Genomic DNA, 19165 nt, shown 5'->3' on the forward strand with positions numbered 1-19165 from the left:
GAACTTGCTCTGTCATGTGGCAGCCAGGGAGGGTGGCCTGCTGATGTCCAGGGTGGGTCGCTGCTTGGTGACCTTGGCGCGCTTGAGAGACCATGATTCCAGAAACAACTCTTCATGGGAGCCCAGACACAGGTATCAGGGCACAGGTGTCCTGAACACCGTCAGGGAGCTCCCTCCTCTCAGCTCCCCCACTTCTGTCTTCCTTCCTCTGTCTCAGCCACAGCCTCCGCATCAATGTTATAATGAAATAGAAGAAACCTCACCCGTCCATGGGGAAACCAGAGCTTTACAGTGTTTAAGCGCACTTCTGAACGCACTGAGATACACGGCATCCGAATGTAAATTCTATGTCTATTTTGACTTCCAGAGATCACTCTCTCTAGAGCTTACACTACACAGAGAGTCTCCTACAAAGAGTGAAGAGCAGACCCCGAAACACTGAGCATTTTCCTGGCTGCCCACTCACCACGTCTTCAGCATACGTGGCTGACTCTCCCACCGAGAAACAGCACACACATGTGGACCCCAGCCTCGTTCCCTGCACCACTGACCCGCACCTCCCCGAGAGCCAGACCGAACAGGGACCCTGTAACCCATCGCAGCCTCTGACCTTGCTCAGGAGCAGGCCACAGCCAAACATCCCTGTCACCCGTGAAATTTAGAGGAGGTTAGAAATGTTTCTGTTGTATGATTTTGGGAAATCGAGACACTATTTTCAGGCATGTGCGTCATCACAGTGTTCCCTGGGAGCAGCAGCCCCAGTGTGTACACGACACCCACAGCGACAGGCTGGGAAAAATAGGCTCAGCCCAGCTCATGGTGCCCGGGGATCCGCCCAGCACCCAGCAGTGACCACAGTTCAGGGCGTCGGGTCTTGGCCTGAGCAAGGTCGGGGATACAGTAGCCCCAGGCAGCGGTGGTGAGAGGGCTGTTGGAAGTGCCTCCTGCTCAGCCCAGGACACCCATAGCCGGGCACATGGAGGGCAGGTGCTCATTCCGAGTCTCCTGGAGACCTGGAGTCAGCTGGGCCTGCGGAGGCAGGGCAATTAGATAAGGCAGCTGCCCCGAGGGAACAGCCTCTCTAGAGCATCACACCCACCTCACCAGCATACACGAGTGTGCATGCGCACACACACACACACACGAGCACCAGGGAGAGAACACAAGGGCACAGAGAGCACACACAGGTGTACGTGAGAGCACCTCCATCACATTCCATGTGATGCCCGGACACCCTGATGCCCCCCTTGATGAAGCTCCATGACGGCGGCTCCCAGGCCCTGGCTCTGAGGTGGCCTCGAGGACTGGCTGGAAGCTGGCTTGCAGCACTGAGGCTCACCTGGCACCGCAGGTCCCTGGATAGCATGGCTTCCTTCAGTGTCCTTTCCTTAGAACCCTAATGAGAAGGAAGCTGGATTCGGGCGGCACTGGCTCATCCCCCACGTCTGCGTGGGACCCCATCAGCTCACTGTATAGACAGCGGCCGCAGCCATAGACAGCACCAGGCCTCCCACCGCTGCGTGATCCCCCCTGGAGCCCTCCCACCACCGCGTTTCCCCCCTCCCCCACCAACCACTCTCCCACCACCATGTGTTCCCTGGGAGCAAGCCGCACATCCAGCCCCTCCCTTCAGCCCCGGCCTGTGTCCTTGAGAGGGTCACTCACCCTCTCTTATCCTGTTGCTGGGGGAAGTTAGAAAATCTGATTTAGGGCCGGATACAATGGCTCACATCTGTAATCCCAGAGGCCAAGGTGGGCAGAACACTTGAGGTCAGGAGTTCGAGACCCACCTGGCCAACATGGTGAAATCCTGTCTCTACTGAAAAGACAAAAATTAGCCAAACATGGTGGCACATGCCTGTAATCTGAGCTACTGAGGAGGTTGAGGCAGGAGAATTGCTTGGACTCAGGAGGCAGAGGTTGCAGTGAGCTGAGATCATGCCACTGCACTCCAGCCTCGGCAACAGAGTGAGACTCTGACTCAAAAAAAAAAAAAAAGGAACCCAGATAATCTGATTTAGAAAAGCAAACTTCCACAGCACACAGCTTTAATAAGATTGTTCTACCGCAGGAGTACCCAGTGGCCAGGGCTTGAAAATGTAAACTAAGAGCAATGATAGTAAAAATAATACATTTTATTCCATAGAATAGAATAAATATCCATGAGCTTAAGCTGATACAAATAGGTAATCAAATAAATGCATAAGGTCAGGGAAAGACAGCCCTTTCTCACAGGAGACTCAGTGTGGAAGGAAAGAGGAAAACAGGAAAAGCAGGAATGCCACCATTTGGTAAAAAGTGTAGAAGGCAGCATTCTCGAGGGACCTGAGATTGGCAGGTGAAAATGTGAGAAACCAGCTATTTACGAAGTCCCCAGACACCTTTTCACCAGACACTGAATCATGGCAAAGGGGAAAGTCACAAGCTGATGGGGAGACACCTGGCGGATGCCACCCACCCCTGTGGTCAAAGCTGCACCACCGGACGTGAGGCTTTGCTGCGTGCACACCAGGGGGCCCGAGACGGACCCAGCGTCGCTTCTGGGCATTCTGGCCAAAATGTATAATTTTAATTTATTCATGAGGAAATGTAAGACGAACCCAGACTGAGGGACAGTCATCCTATAACATCAGCTCTCCAGAGCGGCCACAGTAGCTGAAGAGGAATCTACAGGGATGAACTCCCCTACCTGAGCAAAGACCAAGGGCACAAGAAGCTAGAAGTAGCCTGGGGCCCTGGACTGGCTCTGAGACCAGAAAAGAGGCAATTGCAGGGAAATTGGTAGCATTCACATAAGGCCTGTAGACTGGCTGGTAATAAAGTGTCATCTACCATGTGTAAGTTTAACACAATGAATTATGTAAGCACAGGCTTCAGGGAAGCAGGGTCGAGGGTAGGGCAGATACTTTATACAATTTTTGCAACTCTTTTATAAGCATGAGATTATTTCCAAGGTGTATTGTCTGTTTTCACACTGCTATGAAGAAATACCTGAGACCGGGTACTTTATAAAGGAAAGAGGTTCAGTTGACTCACAGTTCTGCATGGCTGGGAAGGCCTCCGGAGACTTACAATCATGGCAGAAGGCAAGCGGGAAGCAGGCACCTTCTTCACAAGGCAGCAGGAGAGAGATGCGTGAAAGAGGAACTTCCAAACACTTACACAACCATCAGATCTCATGAGAACTCACTGACTATCACAAGAACAGGATGGGAACCCTCCCCTATGATCCAGTCACCTCCCTCCCTCGACACATGGGGATTTCCGGTCAGGATGAGATTTGGGTGGGGACACAGAGCCAAACCATATCACAAGGGAAAAGATAAAAGAAGGCCACTGACTAACTGGTGTCCTCACCATCCTTGCTCTGGATTTATCTAACCAAGGGTATTGCCCAAGCCAAACCCCCAAGTAGAGATGCTGTCATTTCTGTGGTTTCATCCATAAATGGAGTCCTTTCTCAGCCCCTGGCTGCACCTCCATTGGCCAGGGACATCACAGGGACCTACTGTGAGGACTTACCCCTCTTCAGGGCCCCATTAACTAAGGGCATTAGCAACTTGCCCTACACCAGCCTCTGAGTCCTTCTGTCTGCCCTGCTCCACACAGGAGCACAACCTTCACAAAAAACTATAATGGTGACCACCCTACTCATCTGATTTTCCTCCTCCTCCTCCTCCTCCTCCTCCTCCTCCTCCTCCTCCTCCTCCTCCTCCTCCAAGTGGATCCCATCCTCTGCCTGCAGCCTCCACCAAACAGCTTGGAAGGAGCTCCCAAGACCTGAGTTCGGAGCCACGGGTTTTGATGTTTTTTTATTTTAAAGATTATGGAGTGAAAGCATAACAGGAAAGATGAAACATTCTCTATGGACTTGCCTGTAGTCACTCTAACAAAGGTAATGAACCCCAGGAGCTGCCCTAGCCTACCCTGGGCACAAAGGGTCCCACTCCTGCTCTCAGGCACAAGTCTCAAGGCCAAAGTGCTGAAGGCAGAGCTCGCTTTGTTCTGCTGGGGCTCAGAGTCTCCTGGGTGTACTCCCCCAGCTTGGTCCTCTCACTCAGGAGACCATCAGGGGATAAGGGGCTGGGGCAGGCCACGTACACAGCCACCCAGGGCATGGTGGCCAGTGCTCTCTACAGGTATGGAGAGCACCAGAAAATGACTACAGGTGGATCAGGTGTGGGGAGAAGGTATGCGGGTAATTACACCATTGTGAACATGTTTACAGTATGTTTTTTGTTTATTTTGTTTTCGGTCTTTTGGAGATAGGGTCTCGCTCTGTCACCCAATCTAAAGTGCAGTGGTGCTATCTTGGCTCACTGCAGCCTCTACCTCCTGGGTTCAAGTGATTCTCCTGCCTCAGCCTCCTCAGTAGCTGGGACTACAGGTGCATGCTACCACGCCTGGCTAATTTTTGTATTTTTAGTTGAGATGGCATTTCACCATGTTGGCCAGGCTGGTCTCAAACTCCTGACCGCAGGTGATCTGCTCACCTCAGCCTCCCAAAGTGCTGGGATTAGAGGTGTGAGCCACCACATGGAGCCAAAATATGTTTTTTAAATCACAAAGAAAAGGGTCAGGGACGCATGTTTCCATACCTATCCCAGCAGCCGCCCTGACAGCACATCCTCCAGCCCTCCTCAGCCTCATGCTTGGCCCACTGGGGCCCAGCCACCCACAGCTGGCTCACACTTGCTCACACTCCACGTGAACAACACCCATTGGCTAGAAGCTGCCTTGGGTCACTGTCCCCAGGCCACAAGGCCCTACCCATCTACCCCACGGGGCAATCCTCCTCCAAGCTCCTTTAAACATACATCCAAACTGTTTCTGGAAGCACACAGATCCTTCTGTGGGAGCTCAGAATGGAGCACTCGGATCCCACATCATGAACCAATTATTCCTGTTGGCCCTTAAAGTAACTGTCTGTATTGTGGGCAAAGAGTGTTAGAAATGTGTCGTGGAAAGAAAAGACTTTTCATTAAAGCCTCTAACCACAGGGTCAAGAAACCAAAGTCATGGGGAGGCCCTCACACCCCTGCCTTCTGCATCTCCAGACGGAGCCTGCCGAGCCAGGCATAGCCCCAGGATCTCAGGATGAAGGACAAGACTCTGCCATCGCCGCTGCTCTTGCTCTGAACTTGCTGCCCGAGGGTGCCTTCTCTTCTCCCCATGTCCATCCTCCAAGTCCGACACAAGTCTCGTGTTCCTGGCTGCTTGAGTCCCCCCTCCTGAGTGTGTCAGCCAAGCTATTCCCTGTCCTCAGGCTCAGTATGGCCGTGTGACTGTATCAGTTCTTGCTTGCCTTTAAGTCAGTGTGGGCTGTGTGCAGCCTCCCACATAACTAGAGAGGCCTGGGCTGCAGTCACCATCCCTGGCCCTGCGACCCCAGGAAATTCCTGCCATGCCCTCTTCCTGCACTTATTCAGAGACTGTGAAGTATATTCGCAGGCTTCCTGGCCTCTGTGAAAGGAACCGGGGGACATCGATCAATTTTGAATACACGTCCATATCAGTGAGGAGTTGGAGGCACAGAGGTGGAGCATCCCCCAGAAGCAGCGCTCGGTGGCCATGAGTGGGTGTCCAGCCCCTTCCAAAGCTGCACCAGGAAGATACTGGTTTTCTGATCACTGTGACCGTACAAAGCCCCTAAGAGTCAGCACACGGAAAAGCTGCACCCCTGATGGGCTGAGTCCCAGTGTGAGGCACCCAGCAGAAGAACACTGTTCACGGCCCCAACCTTCCGCAGCCACAGAAGGGCACGAACAGGACGTGCGATGTTCACACAGGATTCATGGCTGCGTTTGAAGTTTATTTTTCTTTCTTTTTTTTCCAGCGAGACAAGTTTTACCGAAAACTTGTTCAATGTGCCTCATCAGATCTCAGGCCATCTCTGGCGGTTTCAGCTGCTTTAATTGAATTAACTTTGAAAGACCTAGAGAGTATTAGTAAAATATACTCCCTGGCCACAACTCCATGGATGTTGACAACCTGTCCAATTACAGGGAAGGGGGTCCCGACCCCTCGCACCTGGTAATTAAAATTGCTAATCACCAGCAATTATCTGGCTGAGCTTTGGAAATCATTTGACCCTTGGCCCACCAAGGGAGCAGTGTTTGCGGCCCCTCCGGAGCCAGCCAAACTGCCCCCAGCACCTGCCTATTAAGTGCCACTAATAAGAAATCAGAAAAAGCGGCGTGACATCTGCATGGCTGTCCCGGGTGGGCCCCAGGTCTGAGTGCACAGGTGCTGGCCATCAGGCTGCCAAGGAAAGTGCCAAGAACAAGAAATTCACCAAGAATGGGGAGGACGGTGCTCACTTCGAAGCCCGCAGCCCCATCACCCGCAGCCGGGCCTTGGCCTCCTGATAATTAGGGCCCAAAACCAGGCAGCCCTTTGTCCTGAGCGGCTCGCTGGCCAAAAGCACTGGACAGAGATTTTAACAATCTGTTCTTTTTAATGACTCTTGTCCCTGCTCAAGCATAAGTGAAAGATGTTATTTTGGAAAACGTCCACTGAGAGGATCTTAAATGTGTAGCCTTTATTTTGTAGGGATGGTGGGATTTCCTACTCCTACTGCTGGAGTGTAGCAAGTTTCCTTTCATTGCTGGGTTGAAGTGGGCTCACGGGAGAGACCATGGTTGTCAGCTGCTACTCAGAAAAGGTTCTGGGCTAGTCCAGGCTCCCAAAAGGTGGCTTCCTGGGAAGCTCGTACATTTTAGCAGCCCAGTCCATAGGTTTCTGCAGGGCCTGCCTCTTCCCCCATACAATCTTTTAAAGACACCCCTCGGCCCATTCAGCAGATTCACAGACACATCACTCTCTCTTGCCGTTTGAGGATGAGACAGTCTAAGTTTAGAAATTCATCCTGGGAGTGGTTTCAACTGCTCTGGTATAAAAACAGCAAAAGAAGGAAATGTAAATGTAGCTGAGTGGGACGCATGTGATTTCAGACCAATTCCCAGCAGACTGCAGAGGGGACAGATGCGGTGGCTCCAGATGCGGGAAGCGCGCTCCGGTCAAGGGCTGTGATCGGAGATGATCATCTTCTGCATCAGCCTTGGGTTCTTTATGAAAAAATAAAGTGAATAAAATGAATTGCTTTACCCCGTGTGTGTCAATTTCCTGCTCACCCTGTCCTGGCCTCCCCCTCCGTCTCCCTGCAACCTGGGTGTAGCATTCAGTGGGCAGTGGGCATTGAGGCCTCAGTAGTCTGGCCTTATTGCTACAGGGGGAGAAGGAGCCTGGTACAGTGAGAGTTTTGCTAAAGCCACAGTCATTGCCAAGGTCCACTGTCCATGTGTGTCTGGGCTGCACTGGCTGGTTTCTGAATTCAACATGTAAAGGTACCAGTGATCCCTCTGGGAAACCAGTAAAAGGCACATTGGAACTGCTGCCATGTTCCGCCTGGCCTCTGCCCCCATGCCGCATCTGGGCACCTCTATCTTCCCCCGGCACAGAAAGGGGACTGCCGGACACAGGCTCCAGAGAACAGGGCTGCCGAGACCCCCAGAGGCCTGCTCATCCCTGTACTGGGGAACTGGGATGAAAACCATGCCCATGTTTGTCCAGAATGAGTAGAGACTGGACTCCAGGGCTGGCCCCACTGCAGGGCTAATCAGGGGTCAGGAGGCATTTGCTGGAGGTGCTTACTGGCCCTTCTAGCCCCTGCCTGGCTTCCTCATTAGCCTTGGCACTGGGACCCTGCATTTTCTTCTGAATCCTTTATCCAAGCCTGGTCTTGATAGTTCTGTCTATTCTCCTTCCCCAACTCTCCTCCTTTCTTCCTAACAGGTTTCTGGGCTTCTTACCCACACCTGCGACCTCACCACAATGCTCGCTTCCAACGTAGCAAATACATGAACCAGTACGATAATGGTTGCCAATCCTTCTCAAGTACTATGTACTGTACACAGCTGTCTGTGCTAGACTCTTACACACTGGCCATGCAGCAGGTTTGTTCACACCAGCATTACCACACCCACGTGAGTCACGCAGTGTGTGACCCCAGGATGGGTGTGATGAGAATCATGAACAGCAGTCATACTTGGTCATGGTAACAAATGACAAAAGTGTCAGAGGTTGATGTATTTATTGTGCTGTACTTCTTATCATTGTCTTGGAGTGTGATTCTTCTACATATATGTATGTTAACTGCAGAACAGCCTCAGGTGCCACAGGAGGTGTCCAGAAGATGGCACTGTCATAGATGACAACTCCAGGTGTGTCCCTGCCCCGAAGACCTTCCGGTGGGACAAGATGTGGAGGCAGAGGACATAATGATGATCCTGACCCTGGGACCAGGCCTAGGCTAATGTCTGTGTTTATGTTTTTGTTTTTAACCAAAAAAAAATCTTTTAAGTAAAAAATAAAAACACTTAAAAATAGAAGAAAAGTGTATAAAGATATTAAAAAAGAAAATACTTCTGTATAGCTGTATAATGTGTGTTTTAAGCTAAGTGTCATTACAAGAGAGTCAAAAAGTTAAAAGTTTATAAAAGTAAAAAGGTTATAGTAAGCTAAGTGTAATTTATTATTGGAGTAAGAATGTTGTTGAGAAATGCAGTGTGGCCGAAGTGTACAGTGTTTGTGAAGTCGTCAGTAGTACACAGCCATGTCCGAGGCCTCCACAGTCACCCCACCCACTCCCAACTCACCCAGGGCACCTTCCAGTCCTGCAAGCTGCATTCATGGGAGGTGCCCAAGGTAGGTATGCCAGTTTTTACCTTTTCTGCTGTATTTTCCCTGTATTTTTATGTTTAGATAGATGTAGATATGTACATAGTTACCGTTGTGTTGGAGTTGCCTACGGGGTTCAGAACAGTCACACGCCGTGCAGGTTTGTAGCACAGAATGAAGAGGCTGCGCCACACAGCTGCAGTGTGAAGCACAGTGCACGTCAGGGATGTTCAATCTCTTGGCTTCCTTGGGCCACACTGGAAGAATTGTCTTGGGTCACACATAAAACACACCAACACTAACGATAGCTAATTAGGTTAAAAGAAATTACAAAAAAAATCTCATACTGTTATAGGAAAGTTTACGAATTTGTGTTGGGTCACATTCAAAGCTGTCACGGGCCATGTGCGGCCCCTGCCTGCTCCAGATGTCCAAACAGTGATGAGACTGCCTAAGAACACACCTGAAAGCACCCTGTAGTTAAGTGATGCATGGCTGCAGTTTTGGATTCCATGTTGAAACTAACCTTAAAGAAACAGTCATTGAAATTTGGTGCAGCATTGAAGCAGATCCAAATGTAACTGGAAAGGCCATTGAAAGGCTCCTCTCACCAAGTGTGCATCTGAGAGAATGGAATTTCCTTCCACTTCTACCAGGAAGAGACGTGAGAACCACTGACTCCTATTGAGCCAGGCATGAAAGAGATCAGCAAAGGTATACACACCAAGACCACTCTTCCCATTAAATGTTTTTTGGTTGGAAAATATCCACTTCTAATAAAACTATGCTAGATTTACATGGAATGTATTTAGTATTTTATATTTCTTAGTTTTCATATCTATTATTGTAAAGAGTGCAAAGCTGCCCAGAGACTAGGCCACTTGAGAACAGCGGCTCTACCCTCCCCCGTCCATGCTGCGAAGGCAGCCACGTCAAAGACAAGCCAGGATTCAGGCAGCTCCTGACACACGTTGGAGACTTGCTTTTCCTGGAAGCTGGAAGCCTTTGGAATGAGATCCAAAGGAGCTGCCACCATCACAATCACCGCCTCCTCTGTGTACCTGTTTGAACCCAGTGCTGAGACACCAGCCTCTCATCGGCCCAGACGCTTTGGCCTGGCTCTCAAGCAGCTCCTTGGGGACAGCCATGGCAAAGAACAGCACCGGGGTCTCTGAGGTGATGCAGGTGAGCTGCACATGCCTGCAGGAGATACATGATTTTTTGCACATCAGCCACAAAAGCAGATGAGGACTTCTGGTTCCAGACAACATGAAGTAGGCCCATTTCTCTCTATTCTTCTCACTAAGAACAACTAGAACTGTGTTCTATACAGCAAACACTCAAGAAAAAGCTGTGAAAATTAGAGAAGGCAGACAGGCTAGACACAGCAGGGCCTGAGGAAACACGTCGCATTTTCTTTATCCTCACTGAGGCTGGAGAGTCCAGCAACCCAGAAACGCTAGCAGACACAGACCCAAAAAAAGGCCCAATAAAAGTCAATCCTCTCTCTAGGTCAAAGGAATGGGGCCACTTAGCAAGAGGGAAACTTTTCAACAACTACAGCCTCCTGCAGCCAAGCACCTCCTTGTGGAGGTGGCCCTGCCCCATGCTCCTGATGGCTGGATCAGCAGAGACCCGACGGAGAGTCTGACGTCCACCCCTGCACTCAGAAGGCACCTCCCAACACCACAGGTGTCAGGGCACCTAGTGAGGAACCTGGACTTCTGCCCCTAATTGACAGTAATGGGGCAACACCCTTCTCCCCTGCTAAAGCAGAAGGTGAAAGTAAGAATGTGATGTAATGCTGAAGGTGTTGAGATACAATTAAAAATCACCCGTCTGGTGAGTCCTCAAAGACCTAGAACCAAAAATACCATTTGACCCAGCAATCCCATTACTGGGTATATACCCAGAGGACTATAAATCATTCTACTATAAAGACGCATGCATATGTTCACTGCAGCACTATTCACAATAGCAAATACATGAAATCAATCCAAATGCTCATCAATGATAGACTGGACAAAGAAAATGTGGTACATACACACCATGGAATACTATGCAGCCATAAAAAAGAATGAGATCATGTCCTTTGCAAGAACATGGATGAAGTTGGAAGCCAGTATCTTCAGCAAACTAACACAGGAACAGAAAATCAAACACAACATGTTCTCACTTATAACTGGGAGCTAAACGACAAGAACACATGGCCATCGGGAAGGGAACAATACACACTGGGGCCTGTGGCAGGGGGACGGGGTGAGGGAGAGCATCAAGAAAAACAGCTAATGCATGCCAGTCTTAATACCTAGGTGATGGGTTGATAGGTGCAGCAAACCTCCATGCACACATTCGTCTATGCAACAAACCTCACTTCCTGCACATGTATCCCAGAACTAAAATAAAATAAAAACCACTCTTCATACCAAGAATCTGGAAAACCTCAACTTAAATGAGAAAAGGCAAGCAAAAGACAGCAACTCTGACATGGCACAGATGTTGAAACTATCAAACAAGCAATTGTCACAATTACAAACCTGCTGGAAACACATGTGAAAATAGCATCAGCAAAGAAATAGAAGGTACAGCAAAGAACCAAATGGAAATGTTAGAACTGAAAAGTATGATAATGCAAATCAAAAACCTGCTGGGAGATCAAGACCATCCTGGCCAACATGGTGAAACCCCATCTCCACTCAAAATACAAAAATTATCCAGGTGTGGCAGTGCACACCTGTAGTCCCAGCTACTCAGGAGGCTGAGGCAGAAGAATTGCTTGAACCCAGGAGGCAGAGGCTGCAGTGAGCTGAGATTGCACCACTGCACTCCAGCTTGGGTGACAAAGCAAGACTCCATCTCAAAAAGTAAAAAGTAAAAAAAAATTAAAAACACCAAACCTGCTGGGTGGGCTGAACAGAAAAATGTAGAAGACAGAGAAAATAGACAAAAGACTTGAGGCTGGGACAGTAGAAATTACCCAATCTGACCAGCAGACAGAAGACAGGTTAAAAAAAGAATAAAATGGCTTCAGTATTTTGAAAGTAAAACAACAACCTAACATTTGTATTGTTGGAATCCCAGAATGGGAGAATGAGGATGAGGCTGGAAAAGCATCTAAAAAATAATGGATGAAAATTTCCCAAGTTTGATAAATCGTACACTTCAGAATCAAGAAACTGAGCAGAGCATAGACAGGATAGAGCCAAAGCAGAGCCCGTACCCCAATCAAACTTCAGAAGCTAAAGGCAAATACAAAAGACAGTACATTTCTCATCATAAACCCTAAAGGCCAGTCCCAATAAGGGCACAAAGTCTTCAAGGGCTGAAATAAAAGAATTATCAGCCCAGAATTCTATATCCAGCAAAGATTTTCTCAAGACTTAAGGGAAAAACAAGAAATTCTCAGATGAAGGAAAACGGAGAAAATTTATCACAATCAGACCTTCCTTAAAGGAATGGAGAGAGGAAGTTCTCTAAACAGAAGGGAAATGATGGAAAAGGGAATCTCTAAAGGCCAGGAAGGAAAGAAGAATGACAGAAAGCAGGAAAATGCTGGTGGACACAATAGTCCTTCCTCCTCCTCCTGAGGTTTTGGGGGTTTTTGTTTGTTTGTTTTTGTTTTTTATTTTTGAGATGGAGTTCTGCTCTTGTTGCCCAGGCTGGAGTGCAATGGTGCGAGCTTGGTTCACTGCAATCTCCACCTCCCAGGTTAAAGCGATTCTCCTGCCTCAGACTCCCGAGTATCTGGGATTACAAGTATGCACCACCAGGCCTGGCTAATTTTGGTATTTTTTAGTAGACATGGGGTTTCATTATGTTGGCCAGGCTAGTATCAAACTCCTGACCTCAAGGGGTCCACCCACCTCAGCCTCCCAAAGCACTGGGATTACAGGCATAAGCCACTGCCTCAAGCCTCCTTCTGAGTTTTCTAAATTTTATTTGGAAGTTGGAGCAAAAATTATGTTGTGATTCCCAGTGTATGTAGAGGAAACTTCAAAACAATAATTTTACAAAGACAGGGGGTGACAATGAACTTACAGGAATGTAAGATTTCTGCAGTTCACTCAAACTGGTAAAATGTAAACACTAAAATAAAATAAAAATAATTCAAAATTTAAAAAAAGAAAATAATTCAAAGACTTTAGCCAACTTTCAAAGGGAAAACTGAGGATGAGCACAGTCCCTGGAGTGAAGAATGTCTGCCGGGCATCGCCGGTGGGGGTTGGGGACATGTGCCAAGGCAGTGCTGGCGGCATCTCTCTGTCACCACAGAGACCCATCAAGGAAAATGTTGCTGTCTCTAATGTACAGGTCAAGACAGATCCAGTGACTTGCAAAGTCCAGCATCCAAAAGCCAGGAAGTGACTGAGTAAAACTTCAGACCCGAAACCCACCTTATCTGCTGCCAGTGCTGCCTGGCTCCATGGCACCTCTGCGTCCAGCATCCCCCATACTCATGGGGACCCACTGCAAGACCCCAGTGGACACCTGAAGCCGAAGCTCCTATGGAAACCCGTGCTGGCACACCTCGTTTTGTTGTACTTCATCGTATTGCTTGGCAGATACTGTGGGGTTTTGTTTATTTGTTTTTTACAGATTGAAGATCTGTGACAACCTGTGGTGAACAGGACTGTCAGCATGACTTTTTCAACAGCAGGGCTTCAAGACCCTGTGGCACCTGCTGGTAATTCTCACAATATTGAAAACCTCTTCATCATTATTGCATCTGTTACGGCAATCTGCAATCGGTCATCTTTGATGTTACTATTGCAGTTGTCTTAAGGTGCCACAAACCGTGCCCATAGAAGACAGTGAACTTCACTGAGAAATGTTGTGTGTGTTCTGACCTTTCCATCAACCGTTTCCCCACCTCCCTCCTTCTCTTCAGTCCTCTCTGTTCCCTGAGACACAACAATATTGAAACTAGGCGAATTAAGAACCTTACAATGGCCTGCAAGTGTTCCAGTAAAAGAGTCACACATATGTCTCTTTAATCAAAAGCTAGAAATGATCAGGCCTAGGGAGGAAGGTATGTCAAATGCTAAGAGTGGGCAAAAACTAGGCATTTTGCACCAAACAGTCAAGTTGTAAATGCAAAGGAAAAAATCTTGAATAGAATCAAAAGTGCTATCCAGTGAGCACACAAATGATAAGAAAGTGAAACAGCCTTATTGCTGATATGAAAGTATAAATGGTCTGAACAGAAGATCAAACCAGCACAGCACATTCCCTTAAGCCACAGCCTAATCTGTAGCAAGCCCCCCAACTCTCTGCGGTTCTGTGAATGCTGAGAGAGGTGAGGAAGCTGCAGGAGAAAAGTTGGAAGCCATCCAGGGTTTAATTCATGAGGTTGAAGGAAAGAAGCCATCTCTGGCATTTCTCTCCATGTTATCCCTCCACAACCTTCCTACACCCCACTGTCCCTCCCCTTGTCCCCCACAACAGACCCCTATGTGTGATGTTCCCCTCCATGTCTCCATGTGTTCTCATTGTTCAACACCCGCCTATGAGTGAGAACATGCAGTGTTGGATTTTCTGTTCTTCTGTCAGTTTGCTGAGAATGATGGTTTCCCAATTCATCCATGTCCCTACAAAGGACACGAACTCATCATTTTTTATGGCTGCATAGTATTCCATGGTGTATATGTGCCACATTTTCCTTGTCCGGTCTATCATTGATGGGCATTTGGGTTGGTTCCAGGTCTTTGCTATTGTAAACAGTCCCGCAATGAACATATGTGTGCATGTGTCTTTAAAATAGAATGATTTATAATCCTTTGGATATACCCAGTAATGGGATTGCTGGGTCAAATGGAATTTCTATTTCTAGGTCCTTGAGGAATCGCCTCACTGTCTTCCACAATGATTGAACTAATTTACACTCCCACCAGCAGTGTAAAAGTGTTCCTATTTCTCCACATCCACTCCAGCATCTGTTGTCTCCAGATTTTTTTAATGATCGCCGTTCAAACTGGCATGAGATGGTATCTCAACATGGTTTTGATTTGCATTTCTCTAATGACCAGTGATGATGAGCATTTTTTCCTATGATTGTTGGCCTTATATATGTCTTCTTTTGAAAAGTGTCTGTTCATGTCCTTCACCCACTTTTGAGTGGGTTTGTTTTTTTTCTTGTAAATCTGTTTCAGTTCTTTGTAGATTCTGGGTATTAGCCCTTTGTCAGATGGGTAGATTGCGAAAATTTTTTCCCATTCCATTGGTTGCCAGTTCACTCTAATGATTGGTCTTTTTGCTGTACAAAAGCTCTGGAGTTTAATTAGATCCCATTTGTCTATTCTGGCTTTTGTTGCCAATGTTTTTGGTGTTTTAGTCATGAAGTCCTTGCCTACTCCTATGTCCTGAATGCTTTTGCCTAGACTTTCTTCTAGGGTTTTTATGATGCTAGGTCTTATGTTTAAGTCTTTAATCTATCTGGAGTGAATTTTAGTGTAAGGTGTCAGGAAGGGGTCTAGTTTCTGTTTTCTGCACACGGCTAGCCAGTTATCCTAACAGCATTTATTAAACAGGGGCAATATGCTCTTTATTGCCGTGGTCTAGAACCAAAACTGCAATATGTCTGATCTGTGCCTGTATGTAGTTTTTTCCTATACCTGTGTACTCATGACAAAGATTCACGTGTACCTTAGGCATGGTAAGAGATTAACAACACCTAATAACAAAATAGAACAACACAGTCCTCTACTGTATTAACAGTGATGTGGATGTGCATGCACACACACTCCTTCTCTCTACACATCTTACTGTACTACTGTCACTGGTTTTCAGACCACAGTTGGCCTTGGGTAAACAAAACACAGAAAGCAAAACTGTGGATGAGGACGATTACAGCTTAAGTGTAAGAAATTCTCGAAGCCCATGTACATTTTCTTGTACCAAAATCTGGTAATGGTTTCACAATTTTTAAAGAACCACTGTGATCAGAAAGAAAATAACTGGTAAATCAAGTGACTGCCACCTATTTTGTAATTTCTAGGACAATGGTGCCCAGGGTGCTGCGTATTCAGGAGTCACGGAAATCCCTGCTGCTCAGAGTGCAGCCCAGAGCCTGGGCCCTACTCTCAGAGCCCCGTGTCAGCCAGTGTGAAATCTAATGTCACAGTTGAGTCCAGTGTGCAGCTAGGGGCAACCCCGGTTGAGAACTGCTGCTCCACAGTGATGCCAGATCTTTACCTGAATTCAAACCCCATTTGAAATGTTAGTGTGAAAGCCAAGGGAAAAGCAAGGGATACATCCACATGTTGAGGACCCAGCCCTGTCCTCATCAATTCTCACTACCACGAAAGTGCCCTGACCTCCTGAAGTCTCACTTTCCTCACTGCAAAATGGGAACAGTCCCACCCTTTCCTGGTGTCATGTGGATTATACTAGTGGAGGAGTTGGACTGTGGTCCGATACCCCAGAACTCTGCAGGAGACCTCATTGGGAAAGGCTTCTCTGCAGATGTGGTCCAGGGCCTGGAAAGGAGATTGTCCTAGATTAGGGTGGGCCCTGCATTCAGTGTCCTTTCAGGAGACAAAGGAAGTGAAAGCACAGCCACAAGTGGGGGGTGAGAAGACTTAGGCAGAGACCAACGTGATGGAGAGCCAGCCAAGGAGCTCCTGCACCACAGGAAGTGGAAGGGACAGGAGGGACCCTCCCTGGCTCCCTGGAGGGAGTGCAGCCCTGAGATGCCTGGGTTTCCGACTTCTGACCTCTGACCCCCCAGAATTCTGAGAAAAGGAATTTGCTGTTTTACGCCAATCAGCGGGGCAATCTCCAACAGCAGCCACAGGCAGCTCCTGGCACTGGCTCGTGTCTGGGGCATGGTGGCGGGCGGGGGGGGGGTGGTCTCTGCATAAGGGGCTGTGGATAACTAGTAGCCATGCTTTCAGGGACTTATCCTGAAGCTCCTCCTCTGCCTCCACCTCCCCTCAGTGTGAGAAGCAGCCTTCGAGCCTCGGTGGGGACTGATGAAAATGCAGCACTATACAGCTTCTTGCTCTGGGAGGGCCTGGAGATCACCTTCCCTTCTCAGCATCTCTAAGCGTAGGTGACCATGCCTGTGCCCCTGTGACCCCAAGGTCCCGGGAGCTGGTGCAGGAAGAGCCGCCTGTGCCGGGAGACGTGGGGATCCCGCTGGGGGAACCCCAGAGCATCATTGGCCACATCCCAGATGGTGGGGGCCTTGCTCGGGTTTGGGCAGCCCCAGCTGCCCAGGAATCCAGGGACGTCGAGGTGTGGCCCGGGTTTGTCCAGGGACACACAGGCCATGGCTCCAGACACTGCATCCCCCCCAGCTCTGTCCAGGGCGAATGGGGTCTGTGTGGGTGGGGTGAGTCCACAGGACAGGCTGGGTCTGTGGGGGAGGAAGGCCGACAGCAGCCCATGGGACCAGGCCCGGAGAAATACTCTTCTTAATGGAGGGTGTTTCCAAATAAGGGTGCACCACTTCAAACGCTGGTGCGTATTACTTTTGTCATTAAAAAAAAAACATTTGGCAGATATATACCATGGAATACTATACAGCCATCAAAAACGATGAGTTTATGTCCTTTGTAGGGACATGGATGAAACTGGAAACCATCATTCTCAGCAAACTGACACAAGAACAGAAAATCAAACACCGCATGTTCTCACTCATAGGCGGGTGTTGAACAGTGAGAACACATGGACACCGGGAGGTGAGCATCATACACTGGGGTCTGTTGCAGGGAACAGGGAAGGGAAAGTGGGGGGGGGCGGGAGGGGGGAGTTGGGGAGAGATAGCATGGGGAGAAATGCCAGATATAGGTGATAGGGAGGAAGGCAGCACATCACACTGCCATGAGTGTACCTCTGCAACAATCTCACATGTTCTTCGCATATACCCCAAAACCTAAAATGCAATTTTAAAAAATTGGGAAAAAAAAAATTTGTTGACAGAATGAGTCTTTTTGTATCTAACCCGTCCAGGGAGTGGGATGAAGTCGATCGACCCTTCCGTTCCCGTGGTCTCTGAGGACCCCTGGGGACCCCATGGGGACAGCCCCCGGCAGGCGCCTCGGCAGCCCAGCCAAGCGCATCTGCAGGATTGTCGTGGAAATTATGAAGGACTGTACGCCAGGCCTGGCTTCCAAACATGCTCAGTGAACGGTGGCCGCAGACCCCAGAGCCCCAGCGTGGCGAGTCCTCGCGCCAGCCCCTCTCCGCGCAGGGGTCGGGGTATCCAGACAGAAGGCACAGCTGTCCCCCACCCCCACCCCCGGGGGGCCTGCGGACCTTCAGCACCCTCGCCGGAGACGCCACCCCCGCTTCCCTCTCCCCATGGGAAGCAGCCTAAGGAATCCCTCCCGCCCCACGCGGGACCGCGCCATGCCCCCTGCACGTGTTTCCTGCACGTTTTTCTAAGGATTTCTCTCTCTGACACTTCAGAGAGCGCGTGACCCCCATGGCCACAGAGGCCCCTGGGAAGCAGCGCTCCTGCTATCTCGGAGACTTCCAGAACGTGGGCCAGAACCAGCACGGACTCCTCTCCTGGCTTCCGACGGCGCCACCCCCGCATCGGGCTCAGCGAGGCCCGCGGCGCCTTTACCCTCTGCTCTCCCAAAAACGCGAATGAAAGAGTGTTTCCTAGCCCCGCGCCGGAAAAGCACAAGATGGCGCCCCCCGCCCGCCGGTACTCAGGATTCTGACAGAAGCAAAAACCTTGGGAGCTGCTCCTCCCGGAATCTAAAGCAGGGCCAGGCTCTAACGGCTCACAGGCAAGCTGCTGCGGAGGGCCGTCCCCACGTCATGGAATCCCGGAAGATGCTCAATAAACGTGGGAAAGAACCATGGTGCGTCTCACCGCCGGCTCGGAAAGGGACCCGGAAGTAAACCAGACGGAAGTGGCCGTTCCCGCGCGAGGCCTCGGCGCCACCTCTTCCTTGTCTCGCTCTGAAGAGGCCACGCGATGGGCCTAGTGGCCTCCTGCCTTCTGAACCACGATTGGAGGAAGCAGTCGTTTAAATTCCTCCAACTTCTGGGCAGAAGACTTACGTAAAAAGTCTGTGCTGTTGTTCATTAGGCGCCCCTCACCACCCCTGACAGGCCGTCAACAATGAGCTTTTCTTTCATGTGCGGAAATGTGAACCCCCTAGCCCTGAGTCCGCAGGTTGCACCTGTTTTCGGGAGACAGTGATGACATCATGAAAAGTATCCTGTGAGTCGGTCATCTAGACTTCTGGGTTTTCTAATTATGGTAAAAAAAAAAAAAAAAAAACACGTAACTTAAAATTTACCACTTCACCCACTTCTCAGGGTCCAATGCCATGGTGTAACGTACATGCACATTGATGTGTAAGAGATCTCCAGGGCCCGGCGCGGTGGCTCACGCCTGTAATCCCAGCACTTTGGGAGGCCGAGGCGGGTGGATCACGAGGTCAAGAGATCGAGACCATCTCGTCAACATGGTGAAACCCCGTCTCTACTAAAAATACAAAAAATTAGCTGGGCACGGTGGCGCGTG

At 49.3% G+C, this 19165-nt stretch overlaps 1 long non-coding RNA gene across 3 annotated transcripts; it reads right to left on the reverse strand.

The window, feature by feature from the left end:
• Positions 1-3816: 3816 nt before the first annotated feature.
• On the reverse strand, positions 3817-18537 carry LOC103795419 (uncharacterized). Of its 3 annotated transcripts, XR_004741150.3 has the most exons (5): positions 18364-18537; positions 9741-9879; positions 9027-9142; positions 8790-8936; positions 3817-7067 (listed from the first exon to the last, which is right to left on the reverse strand). It is a non-coding gene; the product is annotated as an uncharacterized LOC103795419 (long non-coding RNA). The 3 variants fall into 3 exon arrangements; XR_004741149.3 differs by lacking the exon at positions 9027-9142 and having other exon boundaries at positions 18418-18537; XR_001908419.4 differs by lacking the exon at positions 9027-9142.
• Between the last annotated feature and the right edge of the window lie 628 nt (positions 18538-19165).

The sequence above is a fragment of the Callithrix jacchus genome, chromosome 1 (genome assembly GCF_049354715.1).
Source record: "Callithrix jacchus isolate 240 chromosome 1, calJac240_pri, whole genome shotgun sequence".
NCBI classification, from domain to species: Eukaryota; Metazoa; Chordata; class Mammalia; order Primates; family Cebidae; genus Callithrix; species Callithrix jacchus.